Genomic DNA, 26,287 nt, shown 5'->3' with positions numbered 1-26,287 from the left:
ATTATGCTTTCTTTTATAAATTGCTGTGGTCATGGTATTTTATCACAACAATAAAAAAGTAACTAATACAGACTATGACATGAAAGTATAAACCAAAAAAAAAACCCCTTTATTTCCCTAAGTTGTTTTTGGTCAGGACATTTGTCACAGCCACAGAGTGAAACTAAGACTACAATTGGTACTAGGAGTGGGATGTTGCTGTGACAGACCTGAGCATGTGGTTTTTTATTGGATGGTTGGTTGGTTGGTTGGTTGGATGGTTGTAGAATATCTTAGAACTTTGATCTGGAAAAGCCATTAAGTGCTCCGAGCTTAAAGGACCATCCTGTGGGAGCTTGGGAATTAAGAATGTCAAGAAAAATTCAGACAATGGAGATCAGACTTAAGAGATTTTGGAGATAAGCAAAAACTCTATCAAAAGTGGGATGGGGCTATTCATACGATATTTTAGGCTAATAATCTATGCGTGTTGACCAATTTGACACAAACAATCAGCTGTCATTGATAACATACTGACATTAGTGAGGTGAAACCTTTTGTGCTTCATTGAAACAACAGAGTGCTATTCATGCTGGGGCTGAAGAATAAGCTGTGATTAATAAGAATTCAGTATCATTAACTAAAGAGATTTAGTTAAATCAATTTTGCTTCACTGGGGAAATAGGAAAATCCTTGCTCATCAGTGCACAGAGCTGCTCCAAGTGGAGCTGGCTGTATCTTGAGTTTGCAGCAGTTATGGAAAAGGTGAGGAAGAGTCATCTGGGTGGTATTGGTTTGCAGGGTATGAAAGAGTCATGGAGATCAGCTTAATTATGACACAATGTGGAAGGATCGGAGTCCTGATGGAGTGGTAAAGCCTCAGTTATACTGAAGAAACAAGATATTGGAAATGCCAGGACCATGGAGTGTCTGCCAGGGGTAGTGGTAGGTGTATGGTGGAGCCAACTTAAGCCTATACAACAAGCTCTGTGTGCTGTGGATGGCAGAGATGCAGAGGTATTGGCAGCCTAAGCTTTCTGAATCCAGAAAAATACATAACACATGAGTCTCAGATGTTGGACATTGAGCTGTAGGTGCTGAATTTACATTGGAGGAATTTGGTTTTGCTTTGATGCATTTGTTTCTAGGCTCTGGGTCTTCCTTTTTTGGAATAAGAAGTTTGTAAATCTTCTGTGATTTTATAGGAGTCCATAGCTTGAACTTTTAAAAACTGAACTTTTAAAGCATTAGAATTTTTAAAGACTATAGGGCTTTTAAAGTTGACAGGTATTTTATATTATGATATTAACATGATATCTTTGAGACAAGGAATGAAAGATTATGCTTTAAATGTAAGGTGTTTGTGTGCCAAATTGACAAAGGATGGAGTATTCTAGTTAGTGTTAACTGTCTATTTGATAAAGAATCTCCTGGAAAAATCTTAAGTGAGTTGTCTATTGGTTAGTGGGTTTGTCTGTAGGGATTATCTTGATTATTAATTGATGTAGAAGGGTCTTTCACACTACATGCAGGACTGTCCCCTAGGAAATTGGTCCTGGGTTATATAGGAAAGCTTGTTAAGCATGAGGCCAATGAATGAGGCTGTGAGTTTCATGGTTTCTGCTTTAACCATGAAACTCAAGTACCTGCTTTAGTTCTTGACCTGCCATTTTTCTCTTTTTAAATTACATTTTCATTATTTAAACAATTTTCAGATTCAAATATGTTTTGATCATATTCTTCCCTTGTTCAAGTACCTTAAGATTCCTTCTCCCTCCCAACTTTAATTTCTTTCTCAAAAAAGAAACAAAACCCCAATACAATAATAATCCCCCAAACCAAGAATAGAAAAAAAATCCCAAAACAAAAAACAAAACAACACAAAAACACCAAACAGTAAGCAAATAAAAACATGTATACACACACACACACACACACACATACACACACACACACACACACACACACACACACACACAAACAAACAAAACAAAACCTGTGGAGCCTAGTTATATGTTTGTTAACCACTCCTGAACACGAAGCCTTTCCTGCAGTAGTTGATATACCCAGTGTCACTCTATTGGAGAAAACTTATTTTTCCTTTCTCAGCAGATATAAGTGACAGTTCAGTTGTTAACCTTTACCCTAGTGGCTAGGTTTTCATTCATTTTTTATATATAAAAACATAATAAGATAAAACAAAAACTATCACATTGAAGTTGGACAAGACAAACCAACAGAAGGAAAAGAGCCCAAGAAAAAGAAAAAGAATCAGAGACCTACTCATTTGCACTCTCAGGAATCCCATAAAAACACTAAACTGGAAGCCATGTATATATAGAGAGAACCTTGTGCAGACCCATGCAGACCCTGTGCGTACTGCTTCCGTCTCTATGAGCTCATCTGAGCTTTGCTCATGTAGATTTGGAGGGCCTTGTTTTCTTGGTGTCCTCATCTCCTCTGGCTCTTTTACTCTTTCTGCCAGTTCTGTGGAGTTCCCTGAGCTCTGAGGGGAAGGATTTGATGGAGACATCCCATTTAGGGTTACTGTTCCAAGGTCTCTCATTCTCTGCATAATGCCTGGCTGTAGATCTGTGTATTTGTTCCTGTCTGCTACAGGAGGAATCTCTGCTGGAGGCTGAGCAAGGCACTGGTCTATATGTATGGCAGAATTTCGTTAGGAATCATTTTATTGCTACATGTGAGATGGAGACTGGAAAAAAAAAGAAGGGAAAAATGACATCATAGACATTAAAACCACTGTCTTTGTTACTTCAGTTTTACAGCTTTGTAAGGTCTAGGGAAAGAAGAAATGATTCACAAATTATAGAAAATTTATTCAGATGAATCTAGAGCAAACTTAAGAAAAACAAAAATTATGTTAATATTAGTAAGGAAATAATTGAAGAAAACATGATTAGAAATTACAGATAATATTAAAATTAATGATATAATAAATATCTTTAAAGGATAAAATTATATTGGTAAGAAAAAATTTTAGTAAATAGTTATATAAGTTCATAATGAATGAGATTAATATGAAGAATTTATTGAACAATAAGAAAAAAACTCTTTTGTGTATCCATAAGTCCATATTAAAACATCTAGAAGGATGTCTACAAAGTCCCGAGGGAAAGGAAATTTGACCTAATCATGATCATACCGAGAAAAACTGCCATACAAGTGGCAACTATGTATTTTCCAACAAACAAGACCTCACAGACTTTAAATCTCATGAGTACATCTTTAAAAAAAACTAAATAATAATTTACAGTTAACCAAGGGAAGAATAAGAGAGCTGTAGTAAAAGAAATAGTGGTACGTATTGAAATCACATGAGCACAGAAACACGCTGAACAACTTTGTGACTCCAGTTGTGCAACAGAATATAAATGCTATCAGTTACATGAAGGTGGAAATATGACCAGCATGGCTCTGAATGGAGTAGTGTAGAGTAATGAAGGGGGAACAAAACATCAAATCACCTTTTATTTTACCAAGGCAGGGGAATTAACATTAGAGACTCATAATTAAATTATGAAGGAAGAAGTGTATTATTATTATATTCATAAATTCTTTGATTCAACTGGGAGAAATGTCACAAGGTCCTACTATTCATGAATTGCTAGAGGTAATTAACAAACAGCTGCTGAGGAAGGGAAAATTGGTCTTCTGCAGACTCCTGATAGGTCATGAATTTGAGAGAAAGTATGTGGGGACAAAAAGGAGTTTCAGGGAAGAGACAGAGGGGTGAAAATGACATAAATGCAGTAGTAATGTCAATGTCTTAAATACATAAAAGGTTTACACAAAGCCACCAAATATTTATTTAACTCCACTGTTCTCTGAAAGTCCCAAGGATAGAGTAGGGAGCATAGCCAAGGTCTTCCCACTCATATTCTAGTAACATACAGAAAGTCAAAAGGCAAACAAATTCATCTGGAAACAGCTGTGTTGAAGGACAATGGGCAGAATGGTCATGAAAGCAACAACAGAGTTGAAGAAAGTTTACTTGAGAAGTTATGGACAGAAATATAATTGCTGATTTGGTGGAGGAACAGTTCAGGGAGAGCTAAAGGCACAGGAGCAAGCTTGAAGCCATAATTGGTTCCCATGAAGAGCAGACCAGAGATAGTCCTAGGTAGGGGGGCAGGGGACCAGGAGAGGGGTCAGAGATTCATCCCATTATAACAGAAAGTCACCACCAGAGAATGGTGAACAGAGGAATGGTTGAACGTGTGCTTTACAATACAGAATATTTTGCCATGTAATCAAGAGAAAGGCCAACCAATAGGTGACTGTAGTGGCAGGAGAGGTGTTACTGATCTAGCCTTGGTGATATCAGAAAGGTGGCAATAATAGGGCCTCACTTATAATTATGCAATGAGGGTTCAATGAGATGGGGAGCAACTCAAAGGCAGGGAGTCTGGGATTTCTGCATAGATCCTTGGGTGTATGGTGGTATTTTACACTGAGATGACAAAGACTGGGAGAAGTGATGGGGCAGGACAATATTTAGATGTCTAAATGGGATCTCAAGGCAGATTTTAACAGTAAGTTAAATATATATTTATTTATATATATATTTATATATATATATATATATGTGCTCAGGGAAGAGGGCAGTTTAGTGGGATAAATGTGGAAGTCATTAGTTTATAGATGATATTAAAGCCTAGGGAAGATCTATGGTGTCGTTCACAGTGAATATCATCATGTGATAAGAAGAATAAACATGGGAGCAATGTATGAGGCATGGGGCCTTACTTGAATCTTTTACCTTCTCAGTGTATTTGTCAGCTTATCAAGAAAAGATGTAGTGAATATATTCAAAAAATTCCTGTGACACCTCAAATGCCAGCAACAGCCATGTTAGAATATTAAGTCTTATAAAAAGTTTCAGACTTGGGAGATGGCTCAGTGAATAAGGCTCTTGTGGTATTACTTTTCTGTTGATGAGATAAGATACAATGACCAAAAGTGACTTCAGGAAGAAAGGGTTTATTTTGGCTTATGGTTCTAAAGGGATAGAGTCCATCATGGCTGAGAAGGCATGGTATGGTGGCAGAAACAGGAAGCAGAGAGGTCATATTTCATTCATACAAAGGAAGTGGGTAGCAGGGCAGAGATTAGTGAGGCCATGAATTTTCAAAGCCCACCCCTAGTAACATATTTCTTCCAGCAAGTTTCCACCTCCTAAAGGTTCCATAACTTCCCTAAATAGCACACTATCTGGGGACCAAATATTCAAATGCATGAGCCTATGGGGACATTTGTCATTCAAATCACTGTTCCACATTATCATGAGGAACTGAGTTTCCTTTCCCATCACCCATAGAAATGGTTGGTTGGCAGGCAGCCCATTTACAATCCTAGCACTTTGGGGGACTGAGACAAGAGAACTCCATAGCAAGCTGGTCTGGTAGATTAGCTGAATTTGTGAGCACTGGATTCACATGAGGGACTTTACCTCAACATGTAAAATGAGTGGAGAGAAATGGAAGCAGACTCTTAACATCAACCTCTGGCCTTCACTCACACCTGAACACATGTATATTCTCATACATGTGAATACTCATACAGATATGTGTGCACATTCCACACATACAAACACAGGCAAAAAATTGCATCTTCAGAGATACGCTAAAATTGTTTCATCAACTTGCACAGTTCAGTGGAATCTGCATGAAAGCAGTTGTTTGAAACTCTAAATTTGGTGACGGGTTCCTTAACTACACAGCAGATGATTCTATTTATCCAAGATAGTACACAAATAACTAGAAAGAAAACAATTATTTCATATTTCGGGTGGTAAATTATTAAAAAATCAAATTCAATCCATTCAGAATAATACTAGCCAGAGCTAGAAAAACCAGTCCCCACTATAAACTCAGCCTTCAAGAGTACAGATAGACTGTACTTCTAGAAGACAAGAAAGATAACTGGCCTTTAGCTTTACTTTAGCTGTTACTTTTGTGCAGAGAAATACCCAAATCTATACCTTTTGCTTAAGCAGTTAATACTTTTGCATATTCATTATACCATACGCATTAGTTTTAAAAGGAGTCCACTATAATTGCTCTGGTAAAAAATGTGATTATTAGCTCTCATTATTGTCTAATTTGGTTGGCTAATTACTTCTTAAAAATGAAAAAAAAAGTCTTACTAATGTGATGTTAATTAGTAACTCAGCTATTGTTCTTTTTATACGTATATATGAAAAACCTGCTATTTCCCAAGCCCACTTTCCCAGCACCTTAAACAATTATCATCTCATACTTCCATTTCTGATAACTAAGTCAAATGCTTAAATACTACCACTTTTTGTTAAAGTGCAACTCTGCTGTCACTACATGACACAAAACCAGCTAAAAATAATTTTAAAAAATTCAAGTCATTAATTAATTAATTTGCCCAAGTGTTGCACATTGACTATTTTGGAATCTCTTCACCTAGAGCCAATACTTGATTTCTCTTTGTGTCACCTTTCTACTTTATTCTAATGACAGTTAAACTTACCTATAAAACTTAACATCCTGGCTGCTCCTTTAGACATTTCCTATGGGCTACATCCACTGGACTATGAAGCATGTACATCACACCCAGTTGCCATCTGAGTCCTGGTATCACTATCCCATCAGTGGAACAGGACACTAAGAAAGCCATTTGCATTCTCACCATGGATGTCTCGTACTTGGTAATCTTGTTTTTAATAATTTGGTCTCTTAAATGAAAGCCCCACCTTAAGCTTTCACCTCTACTAACACCACACCTTAATGATGGGTCTCTAATTTATTGTCCCTACACTGGTCGCTTGACTGTAACACAAATTGCTAAATGGTCTTATGAATAGAAAACCCAGAGCCAGGTATTTGGGTGAAAGCTGAGAGATCAGAGAAGTAGATCAAGCCAGCCAAGTTCTTACCTCTTTGAAATCCTCAGCATCAAGAGAGAGACTTCCTGTTTACTCACACCTTATATTCCTTTCCATGAATTGCTGTCTTCCTTCCTTCCTAGTGCTGGGATTAAAGGTGTGTGCCACCACGCCTGGCTCTGTTCTGAGTGTGGCCTTGAACTCACAGATATCCAGATAGATCTCTGCCTCCTGAATGCTAGGATTAAAGGTATGTGCTACCACTGTCTGACCTCTATGTTTAATATAGTGGCTGGTTTTGTCCTCTGATCCCCAGGCAAGCTTTATTGGGGGTACACAATATATCACCACATTGACCATGCAGTCTTTCCACTTCGACTTTTGAAATCCATTTCAAAACATTAAAGCCCCTTTAAGCTATCCTTTTTTCCCACTCCATCAATTATGCTCCCCAGGCTATTTCTTCCACTGCAGTACTTAGGAAGGGGCTGGGATTTTTGCCTACATCTTGAATGGCCCAGGTGTATGGCATCAGTGTTGCTAGCTCTCTGTAGTCTGGTCCTCAGTTTCCAGTCTTGTACAAAAGCTGTCCTTAGGTTATTCATGCCATCCAATTTGTCATCTGTATGTCTCTCCTTGCTGTCATTTCTTATAGGGTTCATTTTTACTACTAATAACTTTAGAGGCTCATTTGACTCTGTACATGTTAGTCTTCAGATAACACATTTATGAATATGTTCCATAATTATTAATGCTTTGACTTTTATTTCATTTTTAAATATTTATTATGTATTAATTAATTAATGAGCTAGTGTGTGTACAAGTATTTACATATGCCAGTTCACACATGTGGAAATCAGAGGATATTGCAGGAGTCAGTCTCTCTTTTTACCACGTGAGTGTGAGTTCTGGGAATTGAACTGGGGTCATCCATCTTGAAGGTGAGTGCCTTTACTTACCGAGGCATTTGTTCTGCCCCAATGCCTTGATTTTAAAATAATACCCCCTTCTTGACTTCAGTTGTTGATCCATTTTACATCTTTACATCCTTAGTATATCTCATTGATATTTCTTTTCTTCAGCTACAAATTTCTAATCCAAACATGTTGAGTTCTTGTCACAGTTATTCTTGTACAGCTCACTGCTCATACAATCAATTTTTGCTGCATCTGTATCCACATTTCCCTTGCCCTCTTCAACCCACCATTTCTGGATATCTCATCTACTCTTCTACCCAAAACGCCATCTTAGGGAACCACAGACCCCACATAACTAAGTTTCCTGTGTCTGTTCGTTTTCATCCTGTTGAACTTCCAGCTTCCCCCTTTCAGAACCACCATCTTCTATTGGCTTGTTGGTGCCAGATACTTCTGAATTGTGCCTACCTTTTGAAGTAGGTTCTGTTTTTCTAAGAAAGAAAAGGAGTATCTCACCAATGGATTTTAGGCATACTTCCCTTCACATTCTATGAAGACACTCTCAGTAAAAGAGGTAAGAACCTATCTCCATACAAAGTCCCATTGGCTTGCATAGATGTCCCCAAAAGGTGTTTATCTCACAAAGACCTCCTTCCAAGATCTAGAGGGAAGTGTGCAACTTCCTACCTGCTGTGTGCATTGGGTATCATAACTTCACTCCAATGCAACACTGTCATATACAAAATCCTGGATTTCCTTTATGATACTGGTCATCTTAGAGCACCCCACTTATCATGCATGTAAACTATAAAGTAAAGCTCATCTCTCATGCTTTGCTTCTCTTATTCTTACTCCCCACAACCACTGGTTCATGATATTCTGGCCATTTATTCCTCCCAAATAGCTGTTGCAGGTGATGGATTCTATTAATAACTACAATCACTGCTGTGGCACAATCTCACTATCATCTCTCAGTTGGACTTCTCAATAGGGTCCCAATCACTCAAGCCTGGCTTTAATCAGTTCTCAAGGCTAGAGGCAGTGTAATATTTAATTACAAACTGGATCATGCCAGATACCTACTCCAAAAATTTCACTGGATTCCCATCATCTTAAAATAGAGAGTTTTCATTTTTCTCATCTTACCATCTCCTCAGCTCACCATTGTTTATGTGGTTCCACAAACTCATGCATTATTTATTTATATATTGCACATTTCTTTAGCCTCTCATCCTCCACACTTGTAGCTCCACTTGCCTGAAATGCTTGTTTTCCTGTTTACAAAGTTAATGCCTGTGGAACCTTCAGACCTTAGGCCATCCATCATCCTCCACCATGAGCTTCATTGGCCCACATACAGCAGTTCCATGAGCTTCAATCCTCTGATCATATCTGCCTTTAGAATCAACTCCTAGTTTAAACCATTTCAATCACTGGTTTACATTTAGTAAAATGGCTATTGGATTACTCTCTCTTCCCTCTAAATGCCACAGGATAGGGCAGAGTCTATTTTAGATCCTGTTATTAACTACACTACCCAGACCAATGAATATCCCTTTATGCATTCAATAAGTGAATACAAAATATAGTGTGAAGATTTCAGCTCTTTGAGTAGGAAAGAGGTAACTGCATAAACAAAGTCATGTTATCCAGTCATATACTTTACAAATACATCAAAGTCCACATTTTTCTATTATATTGTCAAAGGTCTCATCCTTAAGCCATTGCTTTAAGTTTGTAGAGAAATAGGATTGCAATATCCATCTCTTAAAGAGTTCTGTTTTAATAAATAAACATCACTCTGGGATGAATAGAGACTCTAAAAATTTACATATTGAAGTTCTAATACTCAGTATCCATGAGTATCTCTTATTTGGAGACAGGGTCATTACACATACAATTAGTAAGTATAAGTTCACTTGGGTTGGCTCTAATGTGACAGGATTAGTGTCTCCATAAAACTTAAATATAGATACAGATAAACACCTAGAAAGAATGCCATGTGAATATGAAAGCAAAGGTCAGAGTGAGGTGTCTACCAGCCAAAGAATGCCAAAAGTTGCAACAGACCACCACAAACCAAAGGTCATGTGGCAGATTGCCCCTTATTTCTGAAGCTGTAACAAAATATGAACTTGATGACTTATAAGCTAGGAAGTCCAAGAATCAGACCCTGGTAGATTTGGTATCTAAAGAGGGCCACTTTATTTTTTTGACTGTGTTTTTGCATGGCAGAAGGGGACTGGATAGTTCTCTGGCATTTACCTCCCGTGATGACTGTATTGGGGGATAGTGATTCAACCTGTGAATAGAACACAGATGTAATCAGTCTTATGGACATCAGCCCCCTGGATATCTGGATCTCAGATTGTAGCACCCAGAACCATGTGGTCATATACTTCTGTTGTTCAAAGCTGCTCCATCTTGTGCTTTGTTTTGTCAGCTCCTGAAGACTACTATGGCACTATTAAGAGCATTTGATGTCTGTGTTTTTCATTTGGAGAGAAGCGAACAGCTCAGAGGCTAAGGTCACCAGATTCCACGTGGCGTATTTTAAAATCTCTTTGAGAAAGTTAATGATAAGTGATATAAAATATGCATTCAAAGTCACAAGTTTCAATCAAATAAAAATCAAATATATTGAAAGCAAATAAACTCTTTAAAAAAATCTAAATTTGCAGGAAAAGCAATTAAGATGAAATTTTATAAACATGCTACTAATGACATGACCGTATAATTCCCAACTTGCCAGAAAAACAATCAACATAATTTAGACTTCTCTACTAATGCCCAACATTACACACCATTTTCTTGATTAGACCCCTAAGGGTTCTTTGCTTGAGCACACGTTCTTTTCTTTGGTAAATGTGTGTTTTGTGTATTTGGCAGATACTAGAGTTACTGCTAATATATTCAGCATTGTGTATGCTTTGAATATTCAGATAAAGAAGATGTTATTCCAAAGATATGATCTAAAAAAGATTAGAACTGATCCAGCTCTTTTTATAAATGTATTTTCAAAAAGTTTATAATAAATACATTCATCTGCAATTCACTCCCACAGTGAGATGGGGGCCTACACTTTTTCAACTAGGGTTAGGATGAATCCTCACTCAAAAGCAACACCTGGTCTCTAGGGTGAAAGCATGTGGCCATCCACATGTGAATGAAGAGGACTCTGTCAGCTACATAAGGGGGCTGTGTCAATTCGTAAATTTTTAAGGCTCCTGATTTTCTTATATTTTAGTTTCAACTCTGATCTCAGAAGGATCCACTTTTTTAGCAGCTCTTCTTTTTTAAAGTCATTCAACAGGTATCCAATCAGAAATATGGGGAATCTGAGAAAGGTTCTCATCAGGGAAGCACCAGACTGTAGACAATTCAGACAAATAATGTCATCACCTCCAAGGATGTGCGGTCTTTGGCATTGCTCGAGGCCCATCCACATTCTCTGGACCCTGGCCACAGTCACCGGGACTGAGTGCTGGAAGTCCAATCTATCACTCCATCATGAATAATCTGAGTGGCAGCGAATTCATCTGATATTTCCACAGCAAAAAATGACAAAGTGGAGCCTTGGTGTCAGACATGGTAGTGCCATCTCCTCTTAAGAACAGCCTTGGAGTACCAAAATGAATCAGGCTCAGGAACTGGGCTTCCAGAGCTGCAAAGACAACTTGAAGAGCTCTTCTAACACTGGACAACCCATCTGAAGAAGCAAAGCATCAGGTAACTTGAGCAACATTGGGAAACCCTGTCACCAAAAAACCAAAGACATATGCAAAAAATAAAGAACTAACACCTTGTTTTGCAGAGTGCCAGAAATTTCTTATGTTTCCTGAATAACATTTCTCCCTTCACAAACTAACAGATTTGTCAAAACAAAACAAAACACATGCTGGGAACTGTAGTGGGCAGCCTTGTTACTTAGTGGGCGCTGCTTTCTTTGTTCCCCTCCCCATCCTGTCCTAAGAAGCTGTCCTTTTTGGGCAGGACAAGCAGAGGGCAGCTCATCAAAGGGGTGCCTGCAATAAACTCAGAAAGAAGCTCTCTAAGATAACACGAGGCAGATGCAAATGGAATTGCTCACTTGCAGACAGCAGCAATGAATGCATTTTCATGCATCTTATTTTTTGATGTCAATAATTCAAACTGAAATCGGCAATTATACTTAAGGACCAGCAGATAGGAAACTGTATCTCCAGAGTAAATGATATTTGGGTTTTTAGGGTCTAGATATAACTTTGTACAGATATAAATATTAATTTTAGAAACATTAGTGTCATACTAAAGATTGTTCTAAATGTGTTAATGTTTAGGTCATTTACATTACTGTTTCAAAGTTTGTATGTATGTGTTAGTTAACTGTATATAGTGAAGCAGCTGTTGCCTGCTCTACTGGACTGTCTTCTTGCAAATGATTGCTGTCTTCATCTCAGAGCAGTGAGGACCAATATCAAACTCCGAAAGGCAATTTTTCAGACTGACATTTTCTGCCTTCAAAAATGTCTGTGCTCCTCTGTGCCTGTCATTCAGAGCAGTCCCAAGATTAGCTGTCTATATTCTGTCTCATCCTATACCACTTTCATTTACAAATATTTGATGATAAATAATTGTACATGTCAAAAGATCCCTTGAACATCATTCAGAGGAATTATACAAGGTGTATGGAAATGTGAGTCTGTGGCAGAAGGAAATAGGAAAGAAATAACTATAGCCAAAATAAGTCTCCTGTTCCCACACTGGGCATTATAATAAGGGAATAGGTTCTACCTTCAAGGAGGCCTCACATGTCTCAGAAGCAAAGGGTAATAACACATTCCAGTTTCCAGTTTGAAATTTCTAAATAAGGAAAGCAGTTGAAAAAGGCTGTCTTCTGGTGACACAGAAGACAGGATGTTTTAAGGCATTTTTGAAGAAACATTTTTCAAAACACGTTATTCAACTGAAACATTGGTTCTTATGAGTATTTTTAGCTTCTCTATTAAGTAGATCAGGGGATGCTGGAAAAATTTAAATCAGATTCTGAAGATGTGACTTGGAGTCCAAATTTAGTCATTTAACCATTTTGTAAAAACACCTATCCTTCCTATCTTTGGGAGTTGTTAAGAAAAGGATTGGAGAGAAGTTCCATTAATCTACAAACTATCAAACTAAAAGCATTAGAGAAAATGCAAGCAGCTACCATCTGAGTCCTTTTATACACAGGGAGGTTTTTTTCTCCTATTCCAGGTTCCCATTTATTTATATGCCCAAATTTATAAATATTTGATCAACACATAAACAGTAATTTATTTGACTCTTGTAGATTCACACATTTTTTAAAACTATTTTTTACAGGGCATTTTATTAAATTCTATTTTTCTCCTCCCTTTTCTCCCTTTTCAGTGTTTACTAGATGCTCCTGAGACTAAGAAAGAGTAGGGCCCCCTTAGGATGAACTAAGCAGCACCCACTAGATCAGCTGGGGAAAACATGGTGGAATGGTATCTTAGTCACTTTTCTGTGAGAAAACACTGTGACCAAGGCAGTTGCAGAAGAGAGTTTGTTTAGGGCTATTGTTACAGAGGACTATAGTCCTTGACCATCATGGTGGGGAACATGGCAGCAGGCAGGCAAGAATGGCGCTGAAGTGATAGGTGAGAGCTCACATATTGAGACAACCATGAGCCAGAAAGAGCTAACTGGGGATGGCACGGGCTTTGAACCCTCAAAGCCCGACTCCAGTGACACACCTTCTCTAACAAGGCCACACCTCATAATCCTTCCCAAACAGTTCCATCAACTGAGGACCAAGTACTCAAATATATGAGCCTATGGGGGCCAATCTTATTCAAACGACAACACATGGAAAAGCTGAACTGCCTCTAAGCTTACTTTTCTTCATTGAATTTTGATTTGCTAGTATCTGGAGGATGACTCTCTTTAAAACACTTTGATTATTTAATGAGAAAGATAGCTACATATTAATTCCATAAAGGAAAGTGAGTCATTTGGATACATCTTCTAGCTTTTTATGCTAAATTTTTGTCATAAATCTTTTCTATTTTGATTATAAAATACGGTGCAACTTGCAAGCGAACTCTCACATTTTAATTAAACTCTGACCAAAGCAGAATATGTTGTTGTTTGGTGTTATTGCTGTATAGTGGTGAGGAATAGAACTCAGGATCTCATAAATTCTAGCCAGCACACTTATAGTAGTAGCCCCAGTAGATTTTTAGAGAACTGAAAATGCATGGAAATGTTTCTTGGAGATTTCGTGCTGATTGTGTAGAAGTGAAACCATCTGCAAACAATTCTTCTCTCGACACTAGAACAATGTGAACAGTAATCTAGGAATCTTCTCTGGGAGGAGATTCACACCTGGACCGTGAAGAACAAGATACTGCAGTAGTTGCTTTGAATAACCTTGCTTTCTTTGGGGAACACTTCCATCACAACTTACCTCTCCCATCAGGGAATGAAGGCATCTCTGCTGTCACTGTGACCTCCCTTAATCTAAACGTAGGACTCCTAACCTGTCAGTCAGTGCACCAATCCGTAGAGCTGTACTTTTCTTCAGTTGGAGAGCCACATATGAAGTCCCTATTCAATGTAGCATAAATATTACTCATGAATTTAAATACTGAGAAAACATTTTTTTTTATTTCTTTTTATTACAGGGGAGAGCGCGAACACAGTCCCCCACTACCACAAATTATGCAGTCGAGTTTCCCGCATTTGGGGAAATCGCAGGGGTCAGCACACCCGGAGTGCAATGGATAAGCCTCGCCCTGGGAAAACCACCTTCGTGATCATGGTATCTCCCCTGCCAGGTAAGTATGAGAAAACCTTTTTTTAATGCTACCTCACTGACTTTTTTTTTTTAATTCAGAATCATTCTCAGGGTCATTACAGCATGTGAAAAATAGGATACTAAACACAAAAGTGAAATGGCATTTTAATGTTTAATGACCCCAAGTCATGATTACCATAGCAGAAAAGGTTTGTGGTGAAACTTTCTCTATTTAGAAAGCACTGTCAGAGGAACTTGCATAATACATTTTAAGTGGCACTATAATAAAAGTATAATATAGTCAAACACTAAATACACTAAATATAAGCTTGAAATAGCACAGAGCCTTGGTGTTGAATTGTTCCTGAAGCTACTGTTGCCTTCACATTTTCTTTTTTTAGTTCATACATATAATTTATTACATTTACTGATTTGATTTAACAAAACTTCTCTGCATCTATGGAATGATGGAGTATATCCAACTGATTGGGATGAATACTCTTTTTGTGTCTACAAATAAACCTGAAGATAGAACTATACTAAGCCCTTGGTATAACACATTTGTCTACTTATTAAAAGAAATTAAGGCAAACCATACCACAGTGATAATTACAATTAAAATTTTAGCGCTATGATATTTGAAATAGACAGCAAATGGACCAGCCCAAAGGTCCACTAACAGACGTAAGGATAAGTAAATTATAGTAAATACAAAATATAAATATATGCAGCCACAATGAAAAGCAAGACTATGACAATTGCAGAAATTTGTTAAAAATAAAAATTATTATGCTCATGGAGATGATGAAGATGCATAAAGAAATATGCCTTGCCTTCTATTATATGTTGAGTAAATATATATGTGTGTGTGTGTGTGTGTGTGTGTGTGTTTGTATAAAAATAGACATTCTCCCTAGAAAATTAAGTGCCTGCCTTATAACTATGCTGAAGTTCTTTCTTTAGTTTATTACAGTTCTCATTATAGAGGAATTTTTTATTCTTTGTTATCTTAATCATTGCCTTTTGTATTGATGTTTGCGAGGTTTGATAGTGGTTGCCCCCTCCAGTTGATTCCTGAGTTCAGTGTTGGTATTGTTAGGGTTTCTATTGCTCTGATGACACACTATGATCAAAAAGCAACTTGGGGAGGAGAGAGAGGGTTTAGTTCAGTTATACTTCCATACTATAGTCCATCATTGAAGGAAATCAAGACAGGAGCTCAAACAGGGCAGTAACCTGGAGGCAGGAGTTGATGCAGAGGCCATGGAGGAGAGCCGCTTACTGGCTTGCTGCCCATGGCTTGCTCAGCCTGTTTTCTTATAAAACTTAGGACCACCAGTTGAGGGGTGGCACCACCCACAATGATCTGGGCCCTCCCCCATCAATCACTAATTAGAAATTGCCCTATAAGTTTGACTAGAGCGTGAACTCATTGAGGCATCTCAATTAAGGCTCCCTCCTCTCCAGTGACTCTAGCTTATGTCAACTTGACAAAAACTAGCCAGTACAGATATAGAGTGAAACTATTGCTCATGTATGTCTAATCTCATCCAGTGCCAAAAAGGTACCAGACATTGTACATAGCAATACGGAAGAATAAACTACAAGGAAGAAAATAGGAAGAAAAGGATGTGCATGTGTAAAAATGTTCAATGAAAGTGATGGGATTTACATTTTCAAATATCTGAATGATGAATCAGAGTAAAGGTAGATATAGAACAAAGTAATTATATATATATATATATATATATATATGAAATAAAGAAAATGTCAATGTAAAATCACAGCTTGAGGAAAAAATTGGTTAAATGATTTATTTATCTGATAGGGACTTTAGGGTCTTAGCCCTTTAAGTAAAGGTATAAACATCCTTTTGATGTGTACATTAACTTTGAGGGAAAACATTGGCCACTATTAATCTTTAATGCTTTGGATAAGGTTATTAGTTTTATCCCAGTGCTTTTGACCTTGAAGAAAGTAGAACTGATTGAAGTGAGCTGGAAGATGATGAGTAGAAGAGTTTGGTACAGAAGCTACTCCTCTCCAGAGCTGAACCAGGTAGGAGGCTTGTGGTTGTGTCCTGAAGGTGAGGGGTACTGATCTAGCTGAAGGGTGAGCACGGAAGGCGCCCCCAACATTGCTTTGCTCAGGGCTGTCCATATAGATACATTTATGTTGTGTGTGTGTGTGTGTGTGTGTGTGTGTGTGTGTGTGTGTGTGTGTGTATTTGGGGGGGGGGAATTAAGAGATCTGCAAACCTTCAAACATTTTAATTCTAAAGAAGTCTTTAAACAGCAATTTTATTTTCTATAAAAGGACAAAACAACCTGACTTTCCATATTTTGGACACTTAAATTCCAACTTTAATATAATATGATATGAATAAGAGAGTTGTGTATGGACTTACATATTCCAAAAGTGATGACCATTATACCTGGGAAATGTAAAATTTTTTTCTGGATACTTATGGATAGCACAGAATTCATTTGAGCTGTATAAAAGCCAGAGGAATCAAATTGGAATGCAGACAATGTGTATCTCTTTTAAAGGGTATGTACTTATTCAAGTATGACCCTTCAAGAGAAAAACAAAAACAGATACTAAAATAGTTGGAGGGAGTATTGTAAGAACCAACAGAAAGGGGAAAAAAAGCTTATAATACTAGAAATTAAACATAATTAGGAAAGATTCACAGAAGAAATAAGAATAAATAGAAGATGATTAAGGAAAAAGGAAAAAAAACAAGAACAAAAGATAAAATCCCCAGGGTTTAGATGGTAAGAGAATGAGGTAGTAGAGGATGAGTGTGTGTTACTTCCTGCTAGAATCAAAGTTGTTACTTAACCTTCTAAGTACCTTCTCTCATTGTCTTGTGAATTCAGGCAGCACCATTTACCTAGTGAATGCTAACTTGAAATATTATCCTTGAAAGTATTTTTCTCCAAGTGGGGTTTCCTTCCACTTTTACATTGTATTCTTAAATGTTTCAGCAACTGAGGAAAAACTGAGGATGTCAGAGGCTATACAACACCAACTCACTCTTTAACAATAGGAGGGATATGATTTACTCCAGTGGCAAGTTCCTTCTAGGCAAACAAGTTAGGACAAACTTGTGCAGGATTTAAGACTCAGCTTTTCAAATCTTATGTTCACTTTAGTCATCTAGGACCTTTCTACTTTTTTGCTTTCTTCAGGAACCATCCATTTACACAGCTGTGTCACAGTCATAATAAAAATGATCTAGGCCTCCATGGACACAGAAGTGCAGATTCTTCATGTTGGGATGGTCAGATCAATGGTGCGAAACCACTTCCCAAACATGATGGTTGCATATGCTAGGGTAGTGTCTAAACATTTCTTGTGTTTCAGAACATTCAACACATTGACTAGGGAACATGTTCTCAGATAACTGTACATGTTCTTATATACAGTTGGAAATGTGCTTCCCTGCAATTTCTGTGCACCAAGCTATTAAATCTAACTACCCCTTCGTTATCATTGAGGCCTTTCAGAATTCTGAAAGCAGCTTAGCATGTCCTTAAGTTATCACTCCCACAATTCCTCATTCCTTCAAAACTAGTCAATAACATTTTAAATAGGACTCTGGAATAGACAACATAACACCCTGTCTATGTTCCAACAGTGCCAAGTCCAAGGGGACTGGGATCTCTTTGATTGGAACACATCTTTTCTATTAATTCAGCTAAGGCTCATAATAGCTTTTTGACTGCCGGTGTCAGTGTTAGATCAGCGCCTTTCAAATGTGTTCAGGAAACAGGGCTCTGAGAAATCACAGGACCCCTTGTAAGACAGGACAATTCTGAATGACATTCATTACATCTTTTGAGCCAGAATCAATTGTACTAACAAAAAATATTGCCTATATTAAATATATCTATTTTTTCCATCTCTGAATGACAGAATTATCATTCAAGAATTATAGTTCAGCATTTACCCCTTCTTATCCTTTATAGGAGTAAGAAAAAATTATTGGCAGAAGTACATATAATTGCAGGGAAAATCAATTTAATATCCTATAAGATATTGCAAAATGATCAACACCATTAACTTTTTTAATAGCAAAATTCCTCATTTTGCATTTAGAAAAACAGCGCTCCAAGAAAACTCAGATACCCCTAACTTTGTCAGCCTTATTTTCCTTCTAAGTAAGACCGTTGGCTAAATGTTTTTAAAAAATTAATTCTTTTATATTTTGAGATTATAATATAATCACATAATTTCTCCCTTTTCTTTCCTCCCTCCAAATCTTCCAATATTAACCTCATTGTCTCTTTCAAATTCATGGCCTCTTTTTCACCAATTGTTGTTACATACATATATGTTACATACATATATATGTATATGTATTCCTAAATTCATATGTACAACTTGCTTAGTCTGTAAATGTCGCTTGCATGTACATTTTCAGAGCTGAGCACTTGGTTTTGGATAACCAGTTGGTGTGCTCTTCCCTGAGGAAGACCATTTCTCCTGCTCTCAGCATTCATTAGCTGCCTGTAGTTCTCTGTGTTTGGTTGAAGCCCCGGGGGCTTTCCCTAGCACGTGTTAGAACATCTCTTTGCAACAGATAGTGACTATTACAGAAACCCACAACCAATCAAAATGCAGAGCTGTGGGGCCAAGTCCCAAAGGATAGATCTATAATTCAACTTCTCCACCTAAGTGTCATCCATCATTGGGGAAGAGGTGGTAGAAAAATTCTAAAGTTATAGAATATCAGGAGTTGGTTGTAAGATTGTGTCTCCTAGGGAGGTCAGAAACTACGTCCATGAAGTCTCAACAGCACAACTGTTCAAACATGAGCTGAACATGGTTAGATGATTTTTAAAGTATTATTTCTTAGTCAATTTTGTGTATCTTAGGAACTGCCATGATAGAGGTCACTACAACAACAAAAATGTACCTCTTATAGTTCTCATGGCTGGGAAACTCAAGGTGTCCCTTGGTTTGGTTCCTGATCAGGACCACCTTGATGACTCACAGAGGATCTCCTTTTTGCTGCATCCTGACATGTCACAGAATGAGTAGGCTCTTTACTCTTCTTTATAGAGACATTAATTCAATTAGACACTTTCATAGGTTTTAGGAAATTAATAATAAACAACAATATGTCTAAAGCTGTTGTATGACTTTTCCTGGGGAAATGTGGACATATGCCTACTCACCTTGGATACTTATGACAGATGGTGTGGATGGGAGAGCAAAAGAAAAAAAAAACTACTGTGTCCTAATTGATCTTGATGAACCAGTGAGTTAAACAGGGTTACTCACAGGAGCAGGAGTGAGGTGTCACCTTGGGGAGCCTGACTGACTCAAACAAAGCTGCATCACCAAATTCCACTGTGAATGAAGATGACTCCTGAGAACTGCATCCCTGGAGCTCCCTGTCCAAATGTGGGCAGTTCCACTGAAGACAGCCTTGTCTCCTTAGCTGTTGATTACTTTTTGTGAAACCCTGGGAAGGGAATATCTCATGAATCTTATGACTATCTGAGCTTCCTTGGATGTCTGTGAGCTTCCTGCCCCTTGTAAAATATTTTTAGCTTATGGAATCTTAAGGAGACCTTTAGCTCCTTCCTCCCAGCCTCTCTGGAGGAAAGAATATTTCAATTTATAGGAAATACTGTCTTGGTGGAAGTACATTTTCTTAACACTCTTACATTCTTTTGGGGAAGCAATGTCTAAGAGTAAACATGGACGAAGCAAGGTAGTATTGGATATTCACGGGCTGTCATGAAACAGTAAAAGGAGTCGCTAAATATGAGTCCAGGAAGCCACAAGGACAGAATTAAGTCAGTTCCAGGTGATAATAAAGAAAATCTATTTTTTAATAACTGAGGAAATTAGAAAGCCATTACAAAGCTTGGACAAGACCTGGATTATGGATTATGCATATTTTATTACCAACTCTAACTGGGGTATTGAAAACAATGTGGAAAGATCAAGGAAGAAGAAAGGGCCCAGTGGGGGAGGCTATTACCTTAGTTTAGGTGAGAGACGAGAGCTTGAACCAGTGGAGACACAGAAGGAAGACTGTCTGATTCTTCTCATTATTTGTAGACAGACCCCAGGATTAACTGCTCTTTAGGTCACTGTATTCTGAACAGGCATATCATTAATTATAAGTGTTTTTTTCTAACAGTAGCCATTATGTAATGGTTTCTAACATCATTATCTGTATTAAATGTGTTTAATGTCTATATCTAAGTGCTCCTATAAAATCTCAGATGGGCTCATGTCATGAATGGGCTTGTGTATCTGCACACATTGCTGTGACATGTAAATGCTCAAGTGACCATTTGATAGCTGAGTAAGAGTTGTTCATCCCATTTGCCAGTTGTTGGTCTTAAACCCATTCATCTATCCAGTGTCCATGGGGGGAAGATGAGGACATTTATATATAATTATATCAAAGAAAGGATTCAAGTTTGGTATGACTTAGGCACAAGTAAAAAATATGGTATGAAATTAAGACATTTAAAAGGTATTTTTAGTTGGCTTGTGTGATCTCAGATCAAGAGGAGAAGTGCACATGACAGTTTGGAGAGATCAACTGTGTTATGTGTGAGTTCAGACTGACAGCCTAAGGAGGTGCTTTGTAAGCATTGTAGGGGACACTATGGAATGGTTTAGCTATCTTGTGATATAGGAGCCCTCTACCTGTGAGGCAAGGGATAGTGTGACAGCTAGAGTGTTGATGAGGTACCATCATTTATCTGCATTTGGGAGGTGGACAACAATGGGTAGAAAGAAGGAAATGACTTCAGAGCTGTGGGAAAGTAAAGGTGGCAAAATAATTAGCTGTATCAGGGATGAGGAAGAAGATTAAGGCAGGAATCAGTTCAGAGGCCTGAACCGTGCAGCTATGCAAGTCTGTGATTAAGAAAGGGAAGCAAAGGGGGCGGGGAAGCATGCCATTCCCCCTCCCCCTTCCCCTTTTTTCTTTGCTTTTTCCTTTCTTCCTTTTTTTCTTTTATTACCTTTCTTTCTTTCTTTCTTTCTTTCTTTCTTTCTTTCTTTCTTTCTTTCTTTCTTTCTTTCTTTCCTTTTTGATTTGATAAAACATTTCAGGCATGGGATACTTATTCCAGTGTCCCATGTCAGTAAACACAAGTGTTAACCAAGCAGCCATGTGTCTCTCTGATTCCAAACTGTCAAGGCCATTGGTAGTTCCCTGTGTTGTTGGCAGCAATAAATGCATTGCAATATATTTTAACAGCATAAGTCCACTCATACACTGTGACCTAGTTGTCTCACTCCTGAGAGTTTATCTACAAAATATGACTCTATAGTTTTTACATTCCATCAAGAAGTCTCCACTGAAAACTTTTTCTTATTTTGGAAAAGTGAAAAGTAGGAAGTGGGTCTTATGGTGGGAAACAGCAGAACAATACAATTATAATCTTACAATTAGTACTTATCCAGTTACAATATCCTATGGATTACATTTTGACATGGAAAACCAATGTGATATAATTTTCAGAGGATACAAGAGAACACAAAACATGTCTAGAATGATAAAGCTATGCTAGTGCTAGAGGTTTTAATATAAAAGATTAGGAGCACTTTGGGGGAGTATGTAATAGGGGTTAAGATGACATTGAACACATTTGGAGCAGAAAACTGCAAATTGCCTTTATGATATTATAAAGATGCAAAAACTGTAAACAAATAACAGTGCCCAAAGGAATATGTGACATACTGCATTGATGTCAGAATGCAAACAAAACTTCTGTTATATGATCTGCCATGTTGCTGCCATGAGACACAGAGACCAGAAACGAAGGAAACCCACTGGCTTAGCAAAAGCAAGGGAGCCCTATGCCATCACGTGTCTCTCCATCATGGAAATGCCACCATCAACCAGCCATGAAGTTGATGAGAACTCTCTCTAGAGTTACAGATTGTGGAGTTCTTTAATTGGATAACTTCCCTCCTCCACCCTAGTCATGGTATCTTTTCATGCATGTACCTTCCATTCTTTGCTTTATAATCTGTGCTCTTCTGTGTGTAATATGTTCTAACCTGAGATAGTAAAGGGTTATGAAGATATTTCCTACATTAACACAAAGCATTATGATGCCAAGTTCTACACCATTTTCCGATCATCTGGGAATCATTTTTTGTGTATGATATGATGTGGCATTCTAATTTATTTATTTTTTCTTTTTTGTTATAGGAATGCCTAATGATCTGAGCATTACTTCTGAAAAACAGTATCTCTGCTCTATTTGTTCTCTTTGGTCACCACAATCAAACATTAGCCTCTATCAATACAAACTTTATTTCAATTTCAAACTTTATTTTTTTCATGGAGGAGGCTATTTAATGGGTTCAAGAGAGGACAAACTAGAAAACCTTCCCACGACTGGCCATGGTAAAGTCCACACACAGACAGCAAGGGCTGCTTGGCAAGTGCTCAGTTGGCTGAGGGGAGGGAGAGGCATGTTCCCTGGGCCCCTCTGAGAAGAGTGGGGGCCTTAGCAACTGGTTGCTCTCAGAGGAGGAGGCCACACTCCCACTCCTAAACTTGCCTCCAGGTCTGTGGTGCAGGCCTGGGGGCTTTAGGGAACAAGGAGAAATTGGTATCCAAGGCCACGCTGCCCAGGCTTAATCTCTGTGATGGCCACAACTTTTAGACTTTATATTCTATCAAAATTATTTTCTTCTCATTAATATGTCTCTATGGTTGGTACAATTCCTTTCATGTTCTTATTTCAGGATCTTTTTACTAGTCTTGACACTTTGGTTTTCCAGACAGACTGTAGAACCAACTTACTCACCAAAGAAATATGTCTGTTGGTGTTTGGATTGCACATCACTGGCTCTAGGAATCAAGTTTGGGAGAGCGACATCATTAAAATACTCAAGTCTTCCAACTCCTGCCCATGCTGGATTTCTCCATTCATTTCGACCTTCTTTTTATGTCTTTCATTAAGTTTTATACTTTTTCCTAAATAGAACTTATTAGATTATGCAAAATTACTTGGAATTTTTGATAGCATTGCAAAGCAATTTCTATCAAAACATCATAACTTTCTGTTTGCTGTTTTTATGAACTATCTTCTAGATCTGAGCTGTAGTAGCAAATCAAAGAATTTGGGAAATATAGAAATCCACAGAACAAAATACAAATAGCACCAGTTCTGCTCCTTACTGAAAAATATATTTTAATTCGATAATGACAGGTATAGTCCACATATCCATTGAAATGCACATTTTTTCTTCTCCATTTCCATTCATCTTGTGAGCCTGGGGAACCTCTGTTACTTTGATGAAAGTTGGTAACACACTAGTAAGTAGAGAGATAATGGAAGGCCTCCATAGCAACAGGGTGCACTGTAGACAGCACATCGCAGACTGCCCGTGACCACCTGTGGCCCAGGCACAGACGGAGCTAGGGAGACTTTCTTCTTGACATGTCAGAACCAGGTCAGATGGCGGTGAGTCGGGAACTGAGTTGGGAATTGTGACCATCAAATTAGTCTCAATGAGGACATTGTTAACGCTCCAAAGAACAGACACATGTAGTTTCTAATACGCACAGGCTGAAAGTAAGTAAACCTCCAAAGTTTACCTATTATAAAGGAAAATTAAGCAGTAAAAAGCCAATACAGGGATAACAAGAAATCATATTTCCTGCATGTATGTTGTTATACATACATACATACATTTAATCTCAGTAATTCTAAAAAATAATTATGACTATTATATACAATTTTCTGTTGAAGAAACCAGGGTATGAAAGTATTTTGAATAATGGGGACAATGTCACATTGACCAGAATAGGTAGATATGCATTTCAAACCAGTCAGCTATGACTACTACAAGCTCTCTAAACCTTTGTGTTCTCATGTTTCCCCTCCCAATACTAAATGCTGTGCAGAATATAGGAAAGAGGACTTAACCTCAAGGGAGAGGACAATCAAAGAGATGGAAAGAACCAGCAAATATGAGAACAGGCCTACAGGACATGGAAGCCAGAACCCAGGATACAGCAGAGATCAGAGAAAGAGGGGTAGAGGTGGGCAACAGTGTTGGCAATACTATTTTAAGGTGTGTTACATTTGTTTATGCTGCATTTGTTTAACTCTGTGAAGCTGTGTTACTGTGCATGTCTAAAACACCTGATGGTCTAACAAAGAACTGAATAGCCAATAGCAAGGCAAGAGAGAGAGAGAGAGAGATAGGCAGGGCTGTCAGGCAGAGAGAATATATAAAAGGGGAAATCTGGAAGGAGGAAGGAAGGAAGAAGTAGCCAGAGAAGGAAAAGGAATACAGGGCCAGCCACCCAGCAACACAGCAAGCCACGGAGTAAGAGTAAGAATTATAGAAGTAAGAGAATGGGAAAAGCTCAGAGGCAAAAGTGGATGGAATAATTTAAGATAAGGAAAATTGGCAAGAAACAAGCCAAGCTACGATCAGGCATTCATAAATAATAATAAGCCTCCATGTGTGTTTACTTGGGAGCTGGGTAGTGGGTCCTCTGAAAGAGCAAAAACAACAAACAGAAAGAGGAATTTCAGAGAAATTGCAAAATGATATTCAAATGAAGACATACCTGAGAGGTAGTTCAGTTGGTAAAGTGCTGGTCACATATGCATGAGAACCTGAGTTTGATACCCAGAACCTAAGGAAAAAAGGCTGGATGTGGTGGTATGTACTCGTAATCCTGGCACCAGGGAGATGGAAATACAATGATGCCTAGGGTTTTCTCGCTAGCCAGCCTAGTCCAGCTGGTGAGTACCAGGCCAACTGAGAGACCATGACTCAAAAAAATATTATGAAGAGTTTCTGAAGAATGACACCTGTAGTTGACCTCTGACTTCCATGTGCACATGCACACAGACACATACACACATATGAGTACCATCCACATGCAGAGAAATGTTTGTTGGAAGGAATTATTTACTGCAGAACTGGACACATGATTGACACTTAAATTGAGTCACAGGCCTCACACAAGCCAGCCAGATGTTCTTTCTATCATCTGTATCTGTCACCTTGTGTAGCTTTGCTTTATAATTCTTTGTATTTACAAGAATTTCTACAGCATACATATATTACTAAGAAAACATTAAAATGTTGAACATTTTTACACACTTTTCATTTCTTTGAATGTATTCTGAGGGAGTAATTCAATGGTCTATTTATATGGATATAAACAATTTATTTCTAAAAATGGAAATGAAAAATTTGAAATATTCCAAAATAGAGGAATAAGCTAAACAGATTGGGCATCTATTTATATGAAAAAGTATTTTATTTGTATCATAACATGCCTTTTTATAGAAAAATTACTACCATAAGGAAGTTATTACCATAATGTCCAGTGAAGACCATGATGAAAAGCATTTTGTCTTTATTGTGACCATAGCATCTTACAGTGCCTATGAGAACACAGGGCAAGCACAAACCTACTAAAAGGCTTCTTTGGACATCACAAATGGTTATTCTATCTGTCAAGATTTTTTTCTTCCACGCATTCCAATCTTTACAATAATTTGAAAGGGATGATAATGATTTGCTAGGTTAGACATTATAGCCATGTCTTACTACCTTAAAAATTGATTGCACAAAATGCATAAGTTTTTGTGGTGATATATTGTATATCCTAATAAAATTTTCTTGAAGATCAGAAAACAGAACAAGCCACCAGATTAAACATAGATGCCAAGCAGTGGTGGCGCACATCTTTAATCCTAGCACTCAGGAGGC

General features: G+C 37.8%; 1 protein-coding gene and 1 non-coding gene across 2 annotated transcripts in view; both read right to left on the bottom strand.

Moving 5' to 3' along the window:
- Positions 1-26,287, bottom strand: part of Cntnap2 (contactin associated protein 2) — a 1,432,736-nt gene that overhangs the window by 530,333 nt on the left and 876,116 nt on the right. The window lies entirely within an intron of this gene.
- On the bottom strand, positions 14,433-14,596 carry LOC131907571 (U1 spliceosomal RNA). Its single transcript, XR_009378473.1, has one exon. It is a non-coding gene; the product is annotated as a U1 spliceosomal RNA (small nuclear RNA).

Source organism: Peromyscus eremicus, chromosome 3, assembly GCF_949786415.1.
Source record: "Peromyscus eremicus chromosome 3, PerEre_H2_v1, whole genome shotgun sequence".
In the NCBI taxonomy this organism is placed as follows: Eukaryota; Metazoa; Chordata; class Mammalia; order Rodentia; family Cricetidae; genus Peromyscus; species Peromyscus eremicus.
Note: the sequence above shows the minus strand (reverse complement) of the source record. Positions and strands in the feature narration are given on the sequence as shown.